This window comes from Pteropus vampyrus, unplaced genomic scaffold (assembly GCF_000151845.1).
Source record: "Pteropus vampyrus isolate Shadow unplaced genomic scaffold, Pvam_2.0 Scaffold556, whole genome shotgun sequence".
Taxonomy (NCBI): Eukaryota; Metazoa; Chordata; class Mammalia; order Chiroptera; family Pteropodidae; genus Pteropus; species Pteropus vampyrus.
This window is the reverse complement of record NW_011889337.1, coordinates 537,013-548,012: the sequence shown is the minus strand read 5'-3', so window position 1 is coordinate 548,012 and position 11,000 is coordinate 537,013. Positions and strand designations below refer to the sequence as shown.

At 43.3% G+C, this 11,000-nt stretch overlaps 1 protein-coding gene across 1 annotated transcript in view; it reads left to right on the top strand.

Annotated features, from left to right (window-relative positions):
* Window positions 1–5,117: 5,117 nt before the first annotated feature.
* GABRA3 (gamma-aminobutyric acid type A receptor alpha3 subunit) overlaps window positions 5,118–11,000 on the top strand; it is a 202,136-nt gene continuing 196,253 nt past the window's right edge. Inside the window, exon 1 of the mRNA XM_011384036.1 lies at window positions 5,118–5,340. The gene's annotated coding sequence lies outside the window, so the exon portion shown is untranslated. The remainder of the gene's footprint in view (window positions 5,341–11,000) is intronic.

The window sequence follows — 11,000 nt, the reverse complement described above, 5'->3', positions numbered from 1 at the left end:
GTTAGGCTCCGATGAACTAGCTCCTCCTGTGGGGAGGCCTTCTTAAGAAGAACAGCGCTCAGGTGTATTTCAAGATGGTTCCTTTGCCCCTTCCCCTGCTATGGGAAGCACGAGGGGATGTTTCACCAGTATTTATTGCGAGCATCTGCTCAAGCTTCTGGAAGGAAATCTCATAACATTGTGGCGGCCCCCTGTTACTGGGTCCCCCTGGAATTTTTAACTCTCATACCTGTCCACTCTGAGCCTCCGGCAATCCAACAATGACAATTCAGGTTTTCCTGCACCCGCACTGGGTCCCCTGGCAGGTTCAGCTCGTGAGTCTTTGCTGTGATAAGTGGTGACGGTCTGTTTTCTTCTCTCTGACTTCCAGTCCTGGAGGCGGTGGTTTGCTCTATGTCCTTCACCTCTCTTATGTATCCAAGAGTTGTTGGTTTTTTCAGTTTTTTCGGACTTTACTCGATGTACCATGGGGTGATGACTTGCCAGTTCCTCACATGGGGAAGTGGAAAGTGGAAGTTCATTCTTAACTTTTCAAAGTTTGATTAGAGTACTGCTTCATATAAAATGCAACGGCCTTGCCAATGTATCATTCTCTTATCCTTGCTCTTTCACGTTTTAGGTGTCACGTGTATTATTCTATCTATGTTATTTACTGTACATTATATTATGTTTCCTTTAAACTCATATATAAAAAATTAAGACAAAAATATTTATCCATATATTACCATTTCTGATGTCTTCATTCTTTCCTAAAGATGCAGCTTTTCATCTTGTATTATTTCCCTTTAAGCTTAAGAATTTCCTGTAGTATTTCTGATACTGTAAATATCAGACAAACTGGCCTAATGTTCACTTAGCTGAAAATGTCATTTTGCCTTTATTCTTAAAGATATTTTTGCTGGATGTAAAACTTGATACACACACACACACACACACACACACACACACACACACTTAAAAACATTTCATCGCCTTAATGATATCTTTTTTTTTCTGATGAGAGGTCAGTGGTCACTTGTGTTGTTCCTCAGTATGTTATTTTTTCTGGATTCTTTACAGATTTTTCCCTTTATATTTGGTTTTCAATGATTTGACTAGGAGGCACCTGGGTATCTTACTTCGGGTTCATGAGCTTCTTGAATTTGCAAATATTTGTTTAATTATATTTGGAAATATTTGGGGCATTATTTTTCAAATGTTTTTTCCCTCTTTTGTTCTTTGCCTTGTGGGACTCTAATTACATAAATATTAGAACTTTTATATTATCCAACAGATCATTGAGGCTCTGTTAATCTTCTCTAATCTTTTCTGTCTCTGTGCTTCAGATTTAATAATATTAATTTACCTTCAAGTTAACTTACTCTTTCTTCTTTCATTTCCAATCTGTTGTTAAACCCACCTGAGCTGGCATGATTCTTTTTAATTGTTTTTATATCTCTGCTATGATTTTCCATTTGTTCATTTATTAAAAGTGTGTTTTTCCTTTATGTCCATTAGTACGGTTATGATAGATGACTTAAAATTCTTTTCTGCTAATTCCAACATCTGGTCCTTTTTAGGGCTGGTCTGCATTGATTGCCTTTTCCCTTGAGTATAGGTAATATTTTCCTGTTCTTTAGAGTTTTTTTCTACTAATTTTGGAGTGTACCGTGAACTTTGTGAGTGATCTTTTGTAGGCTATGTTTATTTATTTCTCCGTAGATTATTGCTTTTGTTTGTCTGAGTTAATGTGGCTTAATTGAAACTCCAAACTCTCCCTTATGGTGGGAAGCACTGAAAACTCTGTTTAATTCTTTCAGCTCTATTTAGGCTGCTTGGAATCGGTCCCCACATGCCCGATTTATGGTTCCACCACAGAATTGGGCAGTTTATACAAAGAATTAGGGTCTCCCACTCTGTAGTTCTGTCCATTCTTAGAATTCTCTTATCACTTTCCAGCTTCAGTGGTTATCCTGAACACTGCTGGTTCTTCAAGCCACTAGGACTGTGAACAGTTGTGTTAGGTAGCCAAGTGGCACTGAGTTGTGACAGCCAGCTGTGCACAACTCTTCCCAGGTTCATGTTGATGGAATTGGCCACGGTGGGAATATTTACACTATGGAAACTGGGAAATGCTATGAATCTGGCTTTTATTTATTTTTCCTGGAGAGCCGGCTGCAACCCTTACTTATAGCTTCTCTAGAGTCTGAGTTACTGCTTTGGCCTGGGCTTGCCCTCAGGCAAAAATTCCTAAAGATGAGGAAACTTGCCTAGTATTGTTCCATTCTTCCAGTTGTCAACTCTTTCAATTTATGCTGGCTTATGATTATTTTCCAAAGCATTCAGATTGTTGTTTTGTTCATTTTCATCCAGAGTTTATTATTGTTATCAACGGCAGGATTGGTTTGATAGAAACTGCTTCACCACTACCAGAATTGGTTCTAGTACAGTTTTTTTCTGTGCTTTGCAGTAAACTGAGAACATTTATGAAAATGCTATTAATTTTTCACACAGCTAAAATCGTATAATTTAAAGAATAGTTTCTGTTATGAGACTATCGAACTACCTTATTTGTATTAAAATACCTTTTCTTTAAAAACTGGTGGTATCCTAGATGGCTTATTTGTTTAGTGTCTTTATTTGAAAAAAAAAAAAAAAGTTGGCCACTGTAGTGGGTTGAATAGTGTCTCCCCCAAAATCATGTCCACATAGAACATAAGAATGAATCTTATTTAGATGTGCTGTCTTTGCAGAAGTAATTAGTTAAAGATCTTGAAATGAAATAATCTTGGACATAAGGTGGGCCCTAAGTCCAAAGACTGGTGTCTTTAGAAGAGAAAAAAAATGAGGAAATTCGGTCACACAGAGACACAGAGGAGAAGACAATTCGAAGACTGGGCGGAGATTGGAGTGATGCTTCTACAAGCCAAGGAATGCAATCAGCCACCAAAAGCTGGAAGAGGCAAGGAAAGATTCTCCTTCTAGAACATTTGGGGGAAATATAGCCTTGACAGTATCTTAATGTCAGACTTCTGGCCTCTGGAACTGTGAGACAATAAATTTCTGTTGTTTTAAGCCACCAAATTTATGGTAATTTGTTATGGCAGCCCTAGGAAATAATACAGCAACCTTATGCCAGCTCATAATATTTCTCTTTGCCATTTTGCTCATTCATTAAATTCACTGGATGTGTATACATACAAATGTACACTCGAAAATGAGTACCTCTGCAGGAAATCGTGTGCTTAACTATGTGCCCACATACACACTTGCTTTGTGTACAGCTTACATGTCGCTTTGGTGGACAAAAATACTGTATCTGGGGTCAGCGGTCTGGGTGCTGGGCTTGATTCAGTCACTGATTTACTATGACGTGTGTGGACTGTGTTTCTTCTGCAGGCCAGTTTCTCTTTCTGCACAATGAGGTGGTTATCTTCATGCATCCTTTCAGCTCAGTGACTCTGTCTGTGGATCCCGGTCTCTCTTTCTACTCAATGTATGGGTATATGCTTTTGAAGAAGTATGTAGTCTGAGTGGCCTCATTGGATAGGTGTAGAGAGTATTAGGAATTGGGCGGGAAGGAACCCAACAGGATAGTAGTTTAGGTAGAAATCTCACATTGTGAGAAAAGTTTTAAATGCCTACCACATCCCAGTCATTGTATGTACATAGAGGCCAGTACTTTTAACATAACTCATGTTCGATCAGATGCCCCGAATGACCATTTTGATTCTCTGACTAAATGGGCTGGAAATCACAGTATGGGGGGTTTGATTAAGAAATTGTCAATGCTAATCATAAGATGTAAGTGGAAGCTGAATTCTTTGATAGGAGCAGATTTTTACACATATGCTCAAATTCATATTGCCCCTGAAACACTGAAAATGGAAGGACCATGAGTGTGATTTGGGGTCTGATGTGAGGACTCACCTTTGGAGAATCTTTAAAATTCGGTGGTCTGTATATTCACTCTCCACGGCTCAATTCCTCCTTGACTTGGGATTTCCCTGTCTTAGACTCGAGAGTGTTAGTTAGGTCGGAAAAGATCTTTCAAGATCATCTACATCCATCACTATTCATTTCGCCATTGACTACAATGACTTGTCCAAGGAAGGTGACCATGGAGTGGTTTTCAGAGGCGGGACTCAACCCGAAGCTCCTTTGTGTTATTCTTAGCCTAGGTTTCTTCCTACCCTCTGTTGCATTGTTACTGTGCTTTGCCCAGCCTCCCCCCTCCCATGGGAATATAATTATTTTATACTTTGGGTTAATTAACCCTCCTCTTCCCCCTTGTGCAAAGTCACACGTAGGCTCACACACTTATGGACACTTATATTCCCATCAGAGGTTTTTCAAAGGAAAGCATTGTGGTTCTGCTGATTTTCTGCTTTGCATAAAGGGAAGATCCAGCTGACAGTTCGATGGGGTCCATACTTCTTGGCTGGGGGCGGGGTAGCAGTTAGGTCGTTAGGAGATTAATGTGACTGAACCCATTCTTTTCAGTGGACGACCTTTTGATGTACATTTTTAAAAAGTACTTTTGTCCTCGGAGATGGAATGTGAACCGACAGGATTGTCAAACCTTTATTTGGAGCCTGGGCTGAGAAGGTACGCCCACAGCGATGTAAGGGATCCAGACTTGCCCGTCTTGGAGCAGCTAGTAAGCATCACACATCAGCTACAGTAATCCATACTTCTTTTATGCTCCTATTCGCTCTTACCCTTTAGCTCTTTCTCTTCCCCTTCCTTCTTCTGCTCCTCCCCTTCTCTTTGAGCTTCTCTCCATTTCTCTGCTGGATGCCTTAAAGAATAAAATACTACTTGAATCTTTCCTAAAACAACCACAGATCCTAAGCCTTGCAGCGCCCGAATTCGGAGCCTCAGCAGTCTCGTGCTCGGCACCAGTCGGCGGTGAAGCCAAAGCCAGCAAAGGGGGAGGGGAGGAGAAAAGGAGGGAAGGATGAGATAAGAGACAGAGAGAGGGAGAGAGAGAGAGAGGAGAGGGAGGAGGGAGAGAGGGAGAGAGGGAGGTGGGAGGGAGGGGGAGAGAAAGAGAAGAGAGGGAGGAGAGAGAAGAGATAAGAGAGAGAAGAGAGAGAAGAGAAAGGAGAGGGAGGAGAGAGGGAGAGAGGGAGGGAGGGAGAGAGAGAGAGAGAGAGAGAGAGAGGGAGGGAGAGGGAGAGCGTGAGCGCGCGCAAGCCAGCAAGCAAGCAAGCAAGCAAACCAGACAGAGGAGAGAGGGACCAGAATAGAGACCCAGGGAAAGAGGAAGCCGAGCTCTGTGAGGGCTCAACCTCCAACTTGTTTCAGTTCATTCATCCTTTTCTTCTCTCCACTTCGGGGAAGTGACTGTGGCGCTTGGTAAGAAACAGAGCTGTCCCTCCTTCCCCCTCCCCCAGGCTCAGGTCTCCTCTAGCGATAGCATGTCTCCCTGTGCCGAGAGTCTCCTTGGGTTGGCCGGGGAGGCGAGGCATGATCTGCAGCTGTGATGCTATCCTGGGTTTCCCAGCGGGGCTGGTGGGAGCCCCGAGTCAGCATCAAGGCAGGCAGGCACTGGGGTAAAACCTGATTTGGGGAGGGGAGGTGGCGATGTGGTGTATGCGCGATTTGCTTCATTGTCAGTGAATTGTTTTGTTCCTCTTCCGAAGCAGGTCAGCATTGACCTTGCAAATTGCTTGGGGGGCCCAGCAGCTGCTGCAGGAAGCAGCCGAGTGGCCCCTGGCCAGAGCAGACAGCACTGTCATGACCCCCCAGAACAGCCCTCGGCACCGGGATGGGGTAATGGCCGGAGCATCCTTGCTTTTTTAATTCTTTCTCTGCAGCTGCTTTTCATTGCTGGATATAAGGAAGGAGGAGAATACCATTCACCCGCTTTCCCCGTCTCCCTCTTCTCTCCCCAGGATGCAAGTGAATAGAAAGTTGTAAATAACTGCTTCCTTTAAAAGCAGATCGAGACCTCCCCCCTTCCTTTCAGAGGCTCATCGTGGGGTTGGGCCTGAGTTCCTTCACAAACTTAGGAGGCTTCTCTTGCTCCCCTGTGGGGAAAGCCCATTGCCTGCCCACTCCCCACCCCAGGCAGTTGAGCTGACGGGCTAGACCAGGGGTTTAGATACCCTACCCCATACCACCACCGGCAGGCATGGTATTTGGCCCAGCTGTGTCCTTGGGAGGGAAGAAACACCTGATGGTTTGTATGGCACTGGCTTCCCACTTTGCAGCTCCTCTTGCTGTGGCTGACGGTGGCCTAGGCAGGAGGACTGGGGGGAGGGGCGGCTGCTGGGTGGAGAGAGATTGGGTGAGGAGCCAGGATTCCTGCTGGGAATGGTGTGGTTTATTGAGGGGTCAGCAGGTTCTGGATGTCTGCAGCTCTGCAGGGACTGGCTGACACTCTGGTAGTGTAGCCTCTCTGAACTGGTAGGGGGCGGGACCTGGTGGCTTCATTAGGGCTTTTTGAGTTATCAACGTTGACTGCCAATGATAGTAATTATAACATCAACAATACTGATTGCTAACATTGCTGACGGCTTAGTAACTTTTAGATCTTGGGCTGAGGGTTTCATGTGTCTTATTCTTACATCAACCCTATGAAGCAGGTATTATTGTTCTCCTCGATTTACTGATGAGGAAACTGAGGCACAGAGAGGTTAAGTAACTTGTCTAAGGTTACAGAGTAATTAAATGTCCCAATTGAGAATTAAAACACAGGCAACCTGGTTCCAGAACGCATGGGCTAGACCGTTGAGTACTACTGCCTTCTTGGGTAGAATTTTACACCTCTCTCTGTTAGGCATATGTAGGTACAGTAGGAAGGGTGGTGCTTGGCAGATTTTTTTTTTTTTTTTGGAAAGTAGTAGCTTGGTCTTTGTGTAGCATAACAGGACTTAGAATGAGGCATGGTGGCTGGCCGTCGTGGAGCGAAGCCTCACCTGGGTTTCCTGTAGGAGCTGCCCCAGAGGCTTTCCTTGGCCAGCCTTCTTCCCTTTGAAGGGATGCCTAGAAAGACTTCACTTTGTCACTGTCGTGGTGTCGTCCATCTCAAATCGAGCGAAAGAGTTGTTCCCTTTAGGACCAGATCGTGTTGTGGTATAGCATCACCCTGTCCTAAAATTTTTAGAATGCTAAATCCTTGGAACTCGAAGAGTCCCTCAAGGTCATTAAACTTTATCCAGTTCTTGAATTTGTTCTAAGCATTTAATTCCTTGACTGATTTCTATGGGAACTCCCTTGCAGTGACAGAGAGCTCATTAGTAGATGGCTCTTTCTATCTTCGAGAAACTCTGATTGTCAGAGAATGATCCCCATTATAGGCCAATATCTGTCTCCCTGTACCCTTTATTTCATTGGTTCTTTGGTGCTACCTGGAACAAATTGGCTTCTTCTTAGTAACGGCTCTCTTCAGATAGTTACGGCCGTCACCTCTCTCACTCAAGCCTTGGATCTGACAAGACCACATGTAAAGGATCATCATTTGCTTCATTTGGGAGACTAGACTTTTATTGATATGGTAGTCTAGTGTCCCATTCTCTGGTTCGTCAGCCACAAAATGCTCCTGCTGAGCTTTCTGAAGCAGCGTTGCTAGTGTATGTTCTCTTCCTTGGAAAAGCTTGCTATCTGGTATCGTGTGGACTGATGGGAACAAAGAAGCTCCTTTTGCTTTTCCTAAGGACCAGGAGTAGATGGATGTTAGTCCCTCTGAAGCTCCTAAATGTCCAACCGGCAGCTGGAGAATGGGCTTGTGGGCAGATTGCAGAAGCAGGGGTTAAGGACAATGATCATAAAGGAGTCACTTGAAATAGTGGTGATTCAAGGTTCACACAGTATATGGAAAGAAGAAGAATACGTTGTTTCTGAGATACATTCTGCTAAAACAATACAATCTGATAAAACAATGAGATCGTCGAGAGATGGCATGGAGCGGGATTGGGTAGAATGGGAGTGAGCATGCAGTGTGCCAGGGTAGAAAGCTGACGGGTATTAGGAAACTCGAGTTCAATTCCAAGCTCTGCTAATTTGCCAATGACTTTGGTTGGACTCATGACTTTCTCTCTGGGTCTTTCAGCTCAGCAATTTTCTGTCTGAAGTAAATTATAAAACCTCGGGATTCTAAGGGACTTGAGAAATCATCTAGGCCAGTGCTTTTCAAATTTTAATGTGTGAAAGAATCCCTTGGGAATCTTATTTAAATGCTAATTTTGATCAGGAAGGTCTGGGGTGGCACCTGAGATTTTGCATTTTAACAAAATGCCAGGTAATCCTGAACCCATTGTTCCAGTGCTTTTCAAACTATTTTGGTGAAGGACCAGGTTTTTTTACCCCTTCAAATTTTCCAATCTATCACAGACGGTTTAGTAAAATACATTACCTATGAATTAGTAGAAAATGAAAGAAAAAAACATACAAAACATAAGCTCATACTTTTACTATTAGCTTCAACAGACATTAACCTCATCAAATTGCTATAACATCTGGCAAGGGCTTATTGTCACTTTCTGCATTGAGGTCATCGCTCCCCGGTAACAAAAGTTCACAGACAGGCACTGATCCGTGGACCACATTTGAGCTCCGTCGTCTAGGCTACCTGCATCCCTAATTTAAAAGACCCAGATGGGGCTCAGTTGTAATTTCTAAATCGTCTCTGCCAGATGATCTTTCACCCTCAGGTTAAATATCTTTGATGGAGAACTTAACACACCTTCACAAAGTACATGTTGTGACTGTCATAAAGGGTTTTTTTAAAAGCTTATATAAATTCCACTCTTAAATTGAATATTCTGAGCAAGTAGGGAGCTGTATCAGTCCAGTTTATTGTACCGTCAGCCACAAGCCTAGCATATGGCATAGAGTAGGTACTTAATAAATGTTTGTTAATAAGTGAGTGAATAAACCACTTGGTGTTAGTTATGCCTTTTGGGGGCATACAGTCATTAAAGGTAATTTAGGTTTTCATTCAAGAGAGTATTTACCCTTTTTAACCAATTTCTTATGGTGACTAGAAGGCCAGCTCACCTGTCCCAGAGAGCTATGTGACATCTCAACTTTATTTTGAAGGAATTGTAGGAATCCAGGCGAAGATTCTGTGCTCTGAGTCTCAAGCATTTCCCTTTAGCTCAGTCATTCAATTCAGTCATTCAACAGCTTTTATTTTCAGTGACATAGTTAGGCACCATGCAGATGACACAAAACAGACAGGGTCCTTGCTTACTTGGTGCTTCTGGTTGCATGGAGAAGAGACCATAAATCAGATAATCACACGAATGTGTTATTTTAACAGTGATAAATGCGATGGGGATGGGGGATGGGGGCTATGAAGGTATGTATATAACAGGAAAATGATCTAGCTTGGAGTTTCGGAGAAGCTTCCTTGAGGAAGGGACATTAAGGCTGAGTAGAGACATGGGGGTGGGGTGGGCATGATGGAGAGGGTGGAATAGTTTTCTAGATGAAGGAAGGAAAGAGCTTGCACGAGGGCCGTGAGATTAGAGAAGCGTAGTCAGTTTGCGCTATTGAACAAAAGCTGGTATAGCCGGAGCGGGCCACTGTAAGAATTTTGGTCCAGAAACAGTGAGAATGATTAATGTCTTTTAATCAAGGTGACTGATAGGGCCTACAGTGAATCCATTCAGTATAAGGCTACTAAGTCATACTAGGAGCCAAAGGCAATGCGGGAAATACAGGCTGATTTAGAAATAGCCTCTGCCCTCCAAAATGACAGTTAAGGAAGAGAGAAGAAATATATAAACAACTATAAAACTTGAAGAATGAGGTCTACACCCGTAAAAGAGAGGCAAAGGGCTTGCAGCCAAGGAGATCAAAGACAGCTTCCTGGAATTGGGGTTTGAACTAGGCTTTGAAGATTACACAGACTTGGAACATGCAGAGTTTGGGGGATGGGAAAGGTGTTCCAGGCAGAGGCCAGAAAAGCAGAGGGCTCGGTTGGTTATGTTGGAGTCAAGTGTATGGTGGAAGGATGTAAGAAATGTTTGGCGGGAGGGATCGATTGTAAAAAGACTGAATGTTAGCTTGGAAAATTAGAATTAGGACTTTGTTCTATATGCAGCAGAGAAGCGACCCCCTCATTTTATGGATGAGTAAACTGATTCTGAGAAAAGGGGAGTGACTTGATTTGACTGAGGTCACGTAGGTAGCACTATTACTATAGCCTAGCAAGAGGTATTGGGTCCAGTTGAAAAATGTGAAATTGGACCTCTGGAAAGAAATCAGCTGGAGAGAGTGTTTTGAGGGTCATTGATAAAGATGTGGTACTTGAAGTAGAAAGAAGGGATCCATGGATATGGAAAAACAAAGGTGAGACCGTGTGAAGGCTACAGAGGAGGGGAGGTCAGACATGTGGTAGAAAAATTAGGAGAGTACAGGATTATGAAAGCCGAGAGAGGAGAGAACCTCATCCATTGGGTGGCCAAATATTTTGGAATACATACCATTTCCTAGGCATGGAGAATATAGCGGTGAGCAAAACAGACATGGTTGTTGCCACCTTGGGGCTCATGGTTTAGATGGGGAGATAGATGTTATTCTACAAACAACTGAACTATATAGTTAAACATCGTGATTACTGCATAGAGGAACGTGCGTTGCTCTGAGAAGAAAGGCGTGGTCAACATCATTAGACTTTTTAGCAGAGTGTTGATAAAGCCCGGTTTCTAGTACTTCTCCCCACTCTGATGCTCAGCTCACCGTGCTTACTAATGGTTAAGATTGGATGACGAATATCCATTTTGCAAATGTTTGGCAGATGATACTGTTGTAAGGAAAGGTAAGATTCTCTCCAGCCTCGTGCCCACAGGAGCACAGGCTTACTTGAAAACCAGGCTACATGTCATGTTGTGTAACTGAAACTCTTCAACGAGCCAGCCCTCTTCCCAGATCCCCTGACTCAACAAGCTAGAGAAAGAGGCACTTGATAAGAAACAAATGAAGACTTGAATATATAAAATCCCTCTTAAAATGGGATTTCAAATAGCCTAGTCTGGATTCTAGTCCTGGCTTGGATGCTGACCTAG